This window comes from Panthera pardus, unplaced genomic scaffold, assembly GCF_024362965.1.
Source record: "Panthera pardus isolate Hobbes unplaced genomic scaffold, ASM2436296v1 HiC_scaffold_4, whole genome shotgun sequence".
Classification (NCBI taxonomy): Eukaryota; Metazoa; Chordata; class Mammalia; order Carnivora; family Felidae; genus Panthera; species Panthera pardus.
Genome location: NW_026526969.1, coordinates 11,919,272 through 11,933,398, shown reverse-complemented (window position 1 = coordinate 11,933,398; position 14,127 = coordinate 11,919,272).

Sequence of the window (14,127 nt, the reverse complement as noted above, 5' to 3'; positions counted from 1 at the left end):
TGCAGAATGATTTATATGCAATACGACGCGCCCACTGTAAGTGTACATTTCTGAGTTTTGACAGATTCATGCGCCCACGCATATAACCTCCGCTGCAATCAAGATAGAGATCATTCCCATCACCCCCAAATATTCTCTGGTGCTCCTTCCTCAACCTATAGTGGTTGATCTGCTCCCTCCAGCCCTGGATGCTAGGCAACCACTTATCTGCTTTCTGTCACTTTAGATTAGAATTGCTTTTTCTGTAGTTTCAGATAAAGGAGATCATAAAGCATGCACTCTTGTGTCTGGTTTCTTCTGCTCAACATATGTTTATTCTCTCAATTTTTATTGTGGTAAAATGCACACAACAAATCTCAAATCTTAACCATCTTTAAGTGTATGCCTCAGTCGTATCAAATGTATTCATAATGGATGTTGTGCAAACATCATCACCATCCATCTCCATAACTGTTTTCATTTTGCAAAACTGAAATTCTATACCCATGGGACAATAGCTCCCCATTCCCCGCTCCCCCCCCCCCCAGCCCCTGACAACCACCTTTCTACTTTCTGTCCCTATGATTATCACTGCTCTAAGTACTATGTGTAAGTGGAATCATACAGGATTTGTCTGTGACTGGTTTTATGTCACTCAGCGGAACATTCTCGAGGTTCATCCATGTTGTAGCATGTGTCAGAATTTCCTTCCTTTTTAAGGCTGAGTAATATTCCATTGTGTGCCTTACCACATTTTGCTTATCCATTCATCTGTCAATGGACATTTGGGTTGCTTTCATGTTTTAACCCTTGTGAATAATGCTGCTATGGACATGAGTATACAGCGATCTCTTTAAATTCTTCTGGATATATACCCGGAGTGGAATCACTGGCTCATATGGTAATTCTGGTTTTTTAACTTTTTTTTTTTAAGAGAGAGAGAAAGAGCACAAATGGGGGAGAAGGGCAGAGGGAGAGAGAATCCCAAGCAGGCTGCATATCCAGCATGGAGCCTGACACAGGGCTCGATCTGACAATCCCGGGATCACGACCCAGGCTGAAATCAGGAGCCGGACACTCAACCGACTGAGCTACCCAGGCCCCCCTGGTAATTCTATTTTTAATTTTCCAGTAAAAATCATATTGTTTTCCACTATTTGACATTTCCACCGACTGTGTACGACGGTTCCAATCTCTCCACATCTTTACCGATCTTTACTATTTTCTGTTTTTTGATAATAGCTATCCTAATGAGTATGAAGTAATATGATAGTCCTGATTTACATTTCCCTGATGATTAATGATCTTTAGCATTTTTTCACGTGCTTATTCACAGTTGTATATTTTCTTTGGAGAAATGTCTATTCAATATTTTGGCCATTTTTATGTGGATTTGTTTCATTGCTGTTGAGTTTCAGAAGCTGTCTGTATATTGTGAATATTGATCCTTTATCAGATATATGATTCCCAAATATATTCCCCCATTCTGTGGGTTGCCTTTTTAAAAAATTTTTTTTAATGTTTATTTGTTTTTGAGAGACACAGAAACAGAATGCAAGTGGATTAGGGGCAGAGAGAGAGGGAGACACAGAATCAGAAGCAGGCTCCAGGCTCTGAGCTGTCAGCACAGAGCCCAATGCGGGGCTCGAACTCACGGACCGTGAGATCATGACCTGAGCCGAAGTCGGACGTTTAACCGACTGAGCCACCCAGGCACCCCCTGTTGGTCTGTTTTTAAATAGACACCTATACCTTTGGTGTCACGGCCAAGAGATCTCAAGATTTGGCAATCTATAATTGCCAGATCCAATGTCACGAAGCTTTTGCTTATTTTTTTAATTAATTAATTAATTAATTACTTAATTTATTTATTTTTAAGTAGGCTCCACACCCAACGCGGGGCTTGAAATCACGACCTTGTGATTAAGAGTCAGATGCTCTACCAACTGAGCCAGCCAGATGGCCCTAATTTTATAGTTTTAGATTTTCCTTTTAGGTTGATCCATTTTTATGTCACTTTTTTTTATATGGAATTCTGTAATTCTTTATTTTTTTTTTCTTTATGCCAGGACCACACTGTTTTGAGTACTGTAGCTTTGGAGTGAGTTTTGAAATCGGGAAGTGTGACTCCTCCAGCTTTGTTTTCCTTTCTCAAGATTGCTTTGGCTATTTAAGGTCCCTTGAGATTCCATATGTGTTTTAGGATGGGTTTTTCTGTTTCTATTAAAAAAAGTGTCCCTCGGATTTTGATAGAGATTGCCCTGAATCTGTAAGTTTCTTTGGGTGGTATTGACATCTTCACAATATTAATACTTCCAACCCATGGACATGGGAGGTGTTTTCATTTGGTTACATCTTCTTTCAGCGATGTTTTGTAGTTTTCATTGTACAAGGCTAGGTCAGCATATGTTTTGGGGGTTCCTCCACTTTGCGTGTGCCAATGGTTTATTCGTTTTGCCGCTGAGTAGAATTCCATTACACAGCTATGGCACAGTTTGTTCCTTTACTCACCAGATGATGGGCATTGAGTTGTGTCCAGTTTGGGGCTATTTTGAATAAAGCTGCTAGGAACATTAATGTACATGTTTGGGGGTGGATATCTGTTCTCATTTTCTGGGTGTGGAATTGCTGAGTCATGTATTAAGTGTCAAACTGTTTTCCAAAGTGGTTGTACCATTTTACTTTTCCCCTGGCAAGGAATGAGAGTTCCAGGTATTCCTCTTGGTCACCCACAGTCTTTAATTCCAGCCATTGTAATGGACGTACAGTGGTGTATTGGTGTGGATTTAATATGCATTTCCCTGATGGCTAATTGTGTTGTGCATCTTTGCTTGTTGTGCCTTTTTACATCTTCTTTTGTGAAGTTTTGGGTTTCTTGTTTGTTTGTATTGGCCCATTATTTTTTTTCAAAGATTTTATTTTTGGGGGTGCCTGGGTGGCTTAGTTAAGCGGCCGACTTCAGCTCAGGTCATGATCTCACAGTCCATGGGTTCCAGCCCCGTGTCAGGCCCTGTGCTGACAGCTCAGAGTCTGAGCCTGCTTCAGATTCTGTGTTTCCCTCTCTCTTTCTCTCTCTCTGCCCCATCCCCACTCATAATCTGTCTCTCTCCCTGTCTCAAAAAAATAAACATTACAAAAAAATTTTTTAAAGATTTTTAAAAGTAATCTCTGTACCTAACACGGGTCTTGGACCCACAACCCTGAGATCAAGAGTCACATGCTCTAGTGACTGAGGTGCCCCTCGGCCCATTATTTAAATTGAGTTGTTTGTCTTCTTATAATTGAGTTGTAAGAGTTCTTTTTCTATTTTGGATATGAGTCCCTAAGTAGTGTGTATATTTTCCTTCACTCTCTTGCCTTTTCATTTTCTTTATATTTTGACAACATAGTTAACAAGTTTGATCTAATGAACATATATAGAATATTACACACATCAGGGGAATACATGTTACCTTCAGATATGTATTTATGAAAATGATTATGTACTATATCATAAAGCAAGCACCAAAAAATCTGATAAACAGTATTTATAAGAAACATTAATGGTAAAATAAATGGAATGTACCATGTTCAAGAAAAGGATTACCCAATAGTCTAAAGATAATTTTCTCCCAAATTGACCTTTAGTATGATGTAATCCCAAACCAAATTTTGGAGGCATTTGTTAAACGAATTACAAAATTTATACAATAATGCAGAGCGAAAAAAAATAAAAAAACAAAACCCAGTCAAGATACTTCTGATGAAGAATAAGGTAAGAGGACTTACTCCACTGGATTTCAAGACATTTTATAAACACATAGTAAGTAAGACAGTGTGGCAATAATAGAGGAATAGACCGGTGGAATAGCTCAGAGAGCCCAGAAACAAATCCACACATACGTGGAAACCTGACATATGACAGCTGGTATCACAGGGAAAAAAAGGATGCCCTCATCAATATATGATTTTGGTGCACGTGGGTGGCTCAGGCTCAGTTGGTTAAGCGTCCGACTCTTGGTTTCAACTCAGGTCATATCTCATGGTTCATGAGTTTGAGCCCTGTGTCCGGCTCTGTGCTGATGGCGTGGAAACTGCTTGGGATTCTCTCTCCCTCCATCTCTCTGTAACCGCCCCCATGGGTGCACACACACACACACACACACACACACACAGTCTCAAAATAAATAAATAAACATTAAAAAATAAAATTAATTTTTTAAAATATGTAGATTCTTGAGACAACTGATTATCCGTATGGAAAAAAAACAAAGAAAATAGATCCCTCCCTCACACACACACAAAAATCAACCGCAGATGGAAAAAGGGCGTAAGCAAGAAAGGCAAAACTTTGAGAAAAAAAAATATATAGGAAAAGAAACAATTCTTCAGGCATCCAGATGAAAAAAGGAAAGCTCCTGGTAGCCAAATTGCACAACCACAAATGCCACCTCTGGTCCACATGACCTGACTTCCCTTGTTCCTGCTGAGGCGTTGAGCCCGATAGGTGACCCTAGTTGCTTTCTGCATTCCCCAGTTCTGCGAGTTATTGCTCAGCTTGACTTTCTTGCACAGGCTCCCGGGGACCTCTGTAGCTGCAGAGTGTGACAGGATTCTCAACAGAGCCTAGAGGGTAGCAGGAGGAGAGGCTGGCAGGAGTGGGGTGGGACTGCCTTTGCATTTTCTTAAGAGTGTCTTCTGGGGGCACCTGGGTGGTTCAGTCGGTTAAGCTTCAGCTCAGGTCATGGTTTCATGGTTCGTGAGTTTGAGCCCCACATCAGGCTCTGTGCTGACAGATCAGAGCCTGGAGCCTGCTTCAGATTCTGTGTCTCCCTCTCTCTGTGCCCTTCCCCTGTTCATGCTCTGTTTCTGTCTCCCTCTCTCAAAAATAAATATTTTTAAAAAATTTTTAAAAAGTGTGTTCTGAAGGGCAAATTTTAGTTTTGATATATATATTTAAAATTTTTTAAAAAGTTTATGTATTTTTGAGAGAGAGAGTGCAGGGGAAGGGCAGAGAGGGGGAGAGAAAGAATCCTAGGCAGGCTCTGCACCATCAGCACGGAGCCCGATGTGGGGCTCGAACCCATGAACCATGAGACCATGACCTGAACTTAAGAGTTGGACACTCAACCAACTAAGTCACTCTGGTGCCCCAGTTTTGATACATATATTTTTAAAATTTCCATTCAATTTAAACATTTTCTTATTTCCCTTGTGATTTCTTTGTTGACCCATGGGTTATTTAGAATTGTGTTTAGGGGTGCCTGGGAGGCTCAGTCGGTTAAACGTCTGACTTTGGCTCAGGGCGTGATCTCTCGGTTTGTGAGTTCGAGCCCTACATTGGGCTCTGCGCCGACAGTGCTGAGCCTGTTTGAGATTCTCTCCCTCTCTCTCTGCCCCTTCCCCACTCTCTCTTTCAAAATAAATAAATACACTCAATTTTTTTTTTTTATCTTTTAGTTGGGGGAGTTTTTAAGATATTTGTCTGGTTTCTAATTTAATTTCTTAATGGCTAGAAAACATACCGTGTAAGCTGTCCAACTTTAAAAATTCATTGAGACTCGTTACAGGGCTGGAGAGTTTCTGGTGAATTTTCCATATACATTTGGAAAGAATGTCTATTCTGCCCCTTCTCAGTGGCGTGTTCTGTACATGTCAACTAGGTCAATGTTAAAAGCTACATCCTTCCTGATTTTCCATCCCCTTGTTCTTGTAATTAGTGAGAGACAAGTCTTGAACCCTCCAGCTGTGATTGTAGGTTTGTTGACAACATAGAGTTGAGTCTTGCATTTTTAGCCAATCTCACAATCTCTGTCAATTAAAGTGTTCAGAGTATTTTAATTAAATATAATTCTTGGGGCGCCTGGGTGGCTCAGTCGGTTGAGCGCCGACTTAGGCTCAGGTCATGATCTCGCGGTCTGTGAGTTCGAGCCCCGCATCGGGCCCCTGTGCTGACAGCTCAGAGCCCGGAGCCTGTTTCAGATTCTGTGTCTCCCTCTCTCTGACCCTCCCCCATTCATGCTCTGTCTCTCTCTGTCTCAAAAATAAATAAACGTTAAATATAATTCTTGATGTGATTGGGTCTAAATCTATGTAGATTATCTTGTATTTGTTTTCTATTTGACCCTCCTATTTTTTTTTTTTCCTGTCTTTTGGATTTCACTGAGTAATTTTGAGATTTCCGTTTTTCTCTCTACTATTGGCTTATTAGCTATACTTCCTCGTATTACTATTTTAATGATTTCACGAAGGTTTGTAACATGCATGCTGATCTTATCACAACCCATCTTTAAATAATGTTATTCCACTTTATGTTTAATCTGAGTCACTTACAAGAATATACTTCCATCTCTGCCTTCATCTTTTGTGGTTTTACTTCCACGTATAATATGAACTCCACAACCCTGCCCTTCCCAACATTATGCTTTCCGATTTCTAGCTGCCTGAGTCTCTGAGTTCTGATCTCTATCTCTTCCGCTTGATAAGGCTCCGGGGTTCTGATGAGATTTCCCTTCCTCGCTCCTCTCTGATCCGGAATTGCTTCCAGGCATAAGCTGGGGTGGTGTTAGGCTCACTCAGCTCATTTGTTATCTTACTCTTGGGCACCCAGTCCTGGGCCGCATGCCGCCAATGTCTGAAAACCGCTGTTTCATGATATGCCCAGTTTTCCAGTTGCTTGCTGTGAGCAGATGACTCACCAACTTAGGGAGTGGAAGTCTTAGCACCATTTTGTCCTTTTCCTGAGCAATAATGTTTTTGAAATCATGGATTTTATATTGTGTTTATATTGTTTGTATTGTATTCATATTAAAATAAATAACTGTTGGCGTGCCTTGGGTGGCTCAGTCAGTTAAACGTCCAGCTCTTGATTTCGGCTCAGGTCATGATCTCACTGTTGAGCCCTGCATTAGGCTCTGCACTGTCAGCACAGAGCCTACTTGGGATTCTTTCTCTCTCCTTCTCTCTCTGCCTGTCCTTCCTGCTCAAAGTAGGTAGATAAACTGGAAAAAAAAAAAAAACAACAAAAAACTATTAACGTGAAAACACGTATCAATTAAAATGATTTTGCCCAGCAACAGTGGTATGTGTGTCTGCTTTGGAAAATCTTGAGGCAGTCTAATCTCAAAGTATTGTAAATAGGTGGAAAGCAGAGGGCCTGTGACATGCCTGAGGTCACATGGACTGTTAATTTCCAATTCTGATGTGAAACCCAGGCAGTTTACCAATTTCCAGATTCTTTCTATTGCAAACCCCACCCCATGCCCCATTGCTTTCTCTTCTCCTTTGTCTATCCCTTTTCACATCCATGTTTTAAAGGAAGCTTCTGAGGGAAGAATCAGATTCTAAAATGTGTGTTGAGTGCCTACACTTAGCCTATTCATCATTCAGTCATCGGATCAAATGCTGTTTTTCTCACAGAAACCTTCTCAGACAATTTGGGGGTAGATCAGTGTCCCTTTTGAAATAGTCCTTTATAGTCCATTTACAATTTTTAATTATGTTTGAATTAGTGATTAGTTATTATTGGAGGAATGCTCTCTCCTCCATTGTGGTACACTGTATGAGGACTGGTGTTTTCTTTCTTTCTTTCTTTCTTTCTTTCTTTCTTTCTTTCTTTCTTTCTTTCTTTCCTTTTTTCTTTCTTCTCTGCTCACTACTCTTCCTCTAATGCATAGTGGCTAGCACATAGAAGCCACTCAATAAATACGTGTTGAATAAATTTGCTAAAAACATCATCAATAGAGAAGCTGTAAGCCACTCAAAGTCTCAAAGAGATGCCTGAGTAAGATCTGATCAGGACTTGCTGGTTGAGCTCTAAAAACAAAAAAGCTGCAGAGTGTATCCCCAGATCCATCAAAGTGACCCTGGTATGGGAGGTCTGGTCTGCCCCTCGGGGGCAGATGACGCCAGCTATCTTTCAGTCACCACCTTGGAAGAATGCCAGGGCACACTCAAACCCCCCGAATTAGCCAACATCACCAGGGGATGTGAGCCTCGGTATTGTCCTGAGATCCAGCCATCACAGACCACCCATCAGAAATCCAAACTCATGACTCTCGTGGGACTCCAGACCAGGGGGAAAGAAGGATTGGGAACCAAAGAAGCGATATTTACACCTACCACCAGTTGGAGGGACCATCTCATTAAAGGCCGTGGAGGTTGGCATCCCGACAGTGATCCTGGGAATTTTACTGCGCATTGGCCATTGGTACGGAGAAGATGAAGTGGGTACAGAACCTTGAAGGACAAAAGCCTTCTTGCTGGCAAGAAGTACCTTGACAGGAAAATGCCCATGTCAGGGGCTTGCCCACCAAGACACCAAACTGCCTTTTCTAGAGAACAGTTGTACACCTGTGGTCCCCAGTGCTCTACCTGCCTGTGAGAAACTCTGCACAACAATCACCTTATTCACCTTGAGAGCCAGCGAGGTACCCAAGAGGTGCTGAAAGTGATTTCCTTCATGCCCTGGCTTGAATTTAATATAGGTGACAGACGTTCTAAATTAGACTTCTGAAGGTAACACTGTATGTCATCTCTAATAATAAGCTTGGTGTCAGATTCTTAGTAGGGTGATGTTATGGGCTGAGCTTGTCCCCCAAATATTCACGTGTTGATGTCCTAATCGCTAGTACCTCAGACAGTGACTGTATCTGGAGACAGGGTCTTTAAAAAGGTAATTACATTAAAAAGAGGTCATTAGGGTGGGTCATAATCCATTATGACTGAAGAGACGAGGACATAGACAAACACACAGAGAAGACCAAGTGAAGACTCAGAGAGAAGGTGGCCATCTTGTGCCAAGGACAGAGGCCTCGAAGAAACCAAATCTGCCAACACCTTGATCTTGGACTTCTCAACTTCCAGAACTGTGAGAAAATACATTTCTGTTGTCTAAGCTGCCCAGTCTGTGGTACTTGTTATGGTAGCCCCAGCACACCAATATAGGCAACTAGCCGTAATAATCAAGTAAAGAAATGACGAGAAATACTCACACGGGAAAAAGGAAGAAGCTTTGTTAATAAAGATTGTAATGCACGTACTAAAAAACAAAAATGCATCAATATGGAACTGTAGAGACACAGTGAAGGGGGTGATCATTCATTCCTGGGGGGGGGGGGTGGAGACTAAGAGGGAGGGTCCGTCAATGGGGGGTGAGACGGATCTGGAAGGATGAGCAGCCATTTATTGGGTCAAGAGTTTGGGCTGGAGGAGGGGAGGAGAGGGTGAAAGAATGTGAAGGGTGCTCGGGAGCAAAGTCCTGATGGTGAGCAAGAACACAGTGAGCAGAGGATCTAGGAGTTGACGAAGTAAAGCAGGGAGTGGAGAGGGGCAGGGGGGGTGGGAGACAAGGGAAGAGAAAAGCTGGGACCAAATCCCAGAAGACTTGGGGCACCAGCCTGAGAGATCTGACAGCACCATGGAAGGTTCGGAAGCCAGTGGAAGCGTTGCAGACTTCCTTTAAAAAAAAAACAAACACACACACACACAAAAAAAACACTTAGGGGTGCCTGACTGGCTCAGTCTGTAGAGCACACAACTCTTAATCTCAGGGTTGTGAGTTCAAGCCCCACATTGAATGTAGAGCCTGCTTAAAAAAAAAAAAAAAAGAAAGAAAGAAAGAAAGAAAAGAAAAGGGCAGCCTGGGTGGCTCAGTCAGTTAAGCATCTAACTCCTGATCTCACCTCGGGTCTTGATCTCCAGGTCATGAGTTTAAGCCCCATGTTGGGATCCATGCCAGGCATGAATCCTACTTAAATTAAAAAATAAAATAAAGTAAAAATTTTAAAACTCACTTGGAGGATGGCTGTGTCCACTCAAATAAGATCAAAGTCACTGAGGCAAGCCTTCCACTGGACACAACAAAAACAATGTGGATGTCGCATAAAACAGCTTCTTAAAATAATCACAGAGCCACAAGATCTTGAGTCGTTACTGGGCTGAGAGATCCAAAGAGGATGTTAATTCGGGGGAGTCAATCAGGTTCAGGGCTGCCTGGGCCTGGGGTCACTCACTGGTCCTTTCCTAGGAGAGACTCTGAGGGTTTCATGTGACTAGGGACGGGGTGAATGTTCTGACTTGGGAAACTTGACAGATGGGGTACAGAAGAACTTCCATTCTGGAGGTCAAGGCTGTGCTTTTCAGCTGGGACTTCCTGAGTTGAGATGCCTGCCCCCATGAATCTCCATTGTCTCTTGCCACACGTGGGCTACTCCCCTGTGGTAGAGGGTCCGTAAAGGGAGCTGCTTTTGAAGAGCCTGGCCATCAACCTTCCCCCAGGTCCATTTTTGCCTTGCCATGTCCATACTCTTTATCTTGAACTTGGAGTACTTTGGGTTTTCAACTCTGCTCCTCTCCTTGGTTCAGCACTATGGCCCTTTTGGGAAAGCAGGCCCCTAACAAGAAGCCTCTTCTACCAGAACTGTGCCTTCTCTGCTTTCACAGGAGTCATTTTGAGCCTCAGTTTGTCTCTTTCATGAGGGATCTCCTAGGAAGGTTCCCCAGAGCAGCTGATGTATTCCAACATCCTGAATTTGTCTTGCTAAATTTCTGACCCTAATTCAAGAAGATGTCCCTGCTTAACATGGTGCAAACATTTCCAGATACAGTCCCAAACAGTCATTCCTCTCTGGAGGGCATTTCTGTCCTGCCTGTTTGCCATGTAGGAAGTGCTACATACGCAATGAAAGAATGATGGCCGAGATAGCATCACAAACACATATTGTGCAACTATTTTGTCATGATTATCACTTTTGTTTTCATTTAGGCAAATCTTTCAGAGTTGTTGGCGTTGGTGGGGGGGGGGATGGTTTTCAGCAGGGGTAGGCTTCTTTTTATTTATTACTGCTGGAAACCATGTCACAAATACCTCTTAATTCAAGTATAATGGACACGTAGGAAGGTGCATGTATCATGAGCTTGATGAATTTTCACGAAGTGAACACACTTGTATAATTGGCCCCCAAAACAAGACAAATAACTTGACCAGAGCCCCAGAAAACCCCTCCTGCTCTCTTTCGGGCACTGCCCACCTCTCCCTTAGATGACTAAGGGTAGTCATTATCCTGACTTTTAAGGCCATGGATGGGGTTCTCCAGGCTTTTGTGCCCTTTATTTCCTAAATGTATACAGAATTATATTGGATATACTCTTTTGTGCCTGGCTTCTTTCACTCAGCATTACAACCGGGAGGTTCGTTCCTATGTGAGTGTGAGTCATTTTCATTGTTGGAGAGTGGTTCTCGAAGTGTGGTCTGGAGAGCCCTGCGGCTTCTCGAGACTGCCTTCAGGGAGTCTCTGAAGTCAAAACTTTTTTCATAGAAATACTAGGCATTATTTTCTATTTTTGCTAATGTGCAAAACAATGGTGGGTAAAAGTGTTGGTGTCTTCACATTAATCGAGACAATGGCACTAAACTATTTACCCACATGTACTTGCAAGAAAAAAAAAATCCAGTTTCACTTAAGAATGTACTTCATTATTGGGTCGCCTGGGGGGCTCAGTCGATCAAGCGCCGGACTTCGGCTCAGGTCATGATCTCACGGTTTGTGGGTTCGAGCGCCGCGTCGGGCTCTGTGCTGACAGCTCGGAGCCCGGAGCCCGCTTCGGTTTCTGTGTCTCTCTCTCTGCCCCTCTCCCTCCCTCTCTCTCTCTCTCTCTCTCTCTCTCTCTCTCCCCCTCTCTCTCAAAAATAAAATAAAACATTAAAAATTTTTTTTAAAAATGAATGTACTTCATTAGAAGCAGTGAAAGTATTGACTTCATTGGGACACCTGGTGGCTCGGTTGGATGAGCATCCGACTTCAGCTCAGGTCATGATCTCGTAGCTTGTGGGTTCAAGCCTCACGTCAGGCTCTCTGCTCTCAGCACAAAGCCTGCTTTGGATCCTCTGTCCCCCTTTCTCTGCCCCTCCCCTGGTTGCACTCTCTCCAAAATAAATAAACATTTAAAAACATTGACTTTTTAAACATTAAACATTTAAACATTAAACATTTAAACATTAAACATTGACTTCATTAGATCTGGACCCTTGAGTACATGTCTTTTTCATACTCTGAATGGAGAGTATGCCCGAAACAGGGGTTGTCTTGAGGAAAAGCCTTTGGGTAATAGCTGAGTCATGAACTAAACTGGCTACCTTTTTTTTTTTAATGGAACACCATCTTTTTTTTTTTAATATTTATTTATTTAAAAAAATTTTTTTTAACGTTTATTTATTTTTGAGACAGAGAGAGACAGAGCATGGGTGGGGGAGGGGCCGAGAGAGAGGGAGACACAGAATCGGAAGCGGGCTCCAGGCTCCGAGCCATCAGCCCAGAGCCTGACGCGGGTCTCGAACTCACGGACTACGAGATCGTGACCTGAGTCGAAGTCGGACGCTTAACCGACTGAGCCACCCAGGTGCCCCATAAATATTTATTTATTTTTGAGAGAGAGAGCACACATGGGGGAGGAGCAGAGAGAGAGGGGGACAGAGGAGCTGAAGCGAGTTCCATGCTGACAGCAGAGAGCCCGATGCGGGGCTCAAACTCACGAACTGCGAGATCATGACCTGAGCTGAAGTCAAACACTCAACCAACTGAGTCACCCAGGCAGTCCTGGAACACCATCTTTTAAGAACGACTGGCCAATAAAGTATGATATTTCAGACTCTGGCAGTTGGCAGACACTTTCTTGAAAGCAAATTTAAAAAAGTAACCATGTGTTTACTGCCAGTGATAAAATTGGAGCTTTCAAGAGAAAATTAGAATTTTAGAACATTTATATCTGCCACTGTGAGCTTGGCAGTTTCCCAATACTTAAAATTTTTGTTTGATGAAATGGGTGGTGATATTAACAGATACTTTATGAAAGTATTTATGAAAATATCTTATACTTTATGAAATGTGTCAACATTTGCAAAAGATGCATAACTCAGTGAACGAGTATTTTCTGAATGAGCAAAGCCTGATGTAACAAAATCATGCACGTGTAAAAAAAGATCACTATAAAATGCAAGATAGACCGAGGGCGCCTGGGTGGCTCAGCTGGCTAAGTGTATGACTCTTGGTTTGGGCTCATGTCATGTTCTCACGGTTTGTGAGTTCAAGTGCCAAATGGGGCTCTGTGCTAACCGCACGGAGCCTGCTTGGGATTCTCTCTCACCCTCTCTCTCTGCCCCTCCTCTGCTTTCTCTCTTTCTCTCTCAAAGTAAATAAATAAAATAAACTTTTAAAAAAATCTTAAAAAAACAAAAAAAGAAACTACCACTTGCTGGGGCACCTGGGCAGTTCTTTCGGTTCGGTGTCTGCCTCTTGGTCTCAGGATCTTGAGAGATCAAGCCCCATGTTGGGCTCTGTGCTGGGTGTGGAGCCTACTTAAAAAAAAAAAAAAGAAAGAAAGGAAAAGTAAAAAGAAACTACCACTTGTCAAGTTTTGGTAAGATATCAAAGAAGAATATACATGATTGTTTGAAAAGACTATTAAAACACTCCTTCTTTTCATCATGTATTTACGTGTAAGGCCACAATTGCTTTCCACACTTCAACTAAAATAACATATTGCAACAGACTGAATGCAGGAGCAGAAGTGAGAATCCACCTGATTCCTATGAAATCTGAAATCTGACATTTAAAGAGATTTGAGAAAATGCAAAACAATGCCATTCTTCCCATTCATGCTTTTTTGAGGGGCTGTTTTGGAAAATATAGTTATTTTCCACAGAAATAAAAAGTTATGATACTCCGTAATGAGTTCATTATTATTTTTTGTTACTTTGTAATGAGTTCATTATTTCTAAATGACTTTATAATTAACTATTTAAAGACCTCTCAATTTTAATTCCTAATACAGTAAACACGATAACACTTTAGGGTCTCAAAATTTATGTAAAGGGCTTACAAAGCAAGTAAATTTGAGAAATTGTGCTGCACCACATTTTTTTTAAACTTTTTTTTTTTAATTTTAAAAACAGAGGGTAAGAGAGAATCTTAAGCAGGCTCCACACTCAGCAGGGAGCCCAACGTGGGGCTTGATCCCACAACCCTGGGATCATGACCTGAGCCAAAATCAAACGTCAGGTGTTCAACTGGCTGAGCCACCCAGGCGCCCCTGCATCACATTTTATGAAGGTAAAATTTTAACTGCAAAAAAAGGATTTATTTGCAATCATTCCCCCCCCCCGCCCCCCCC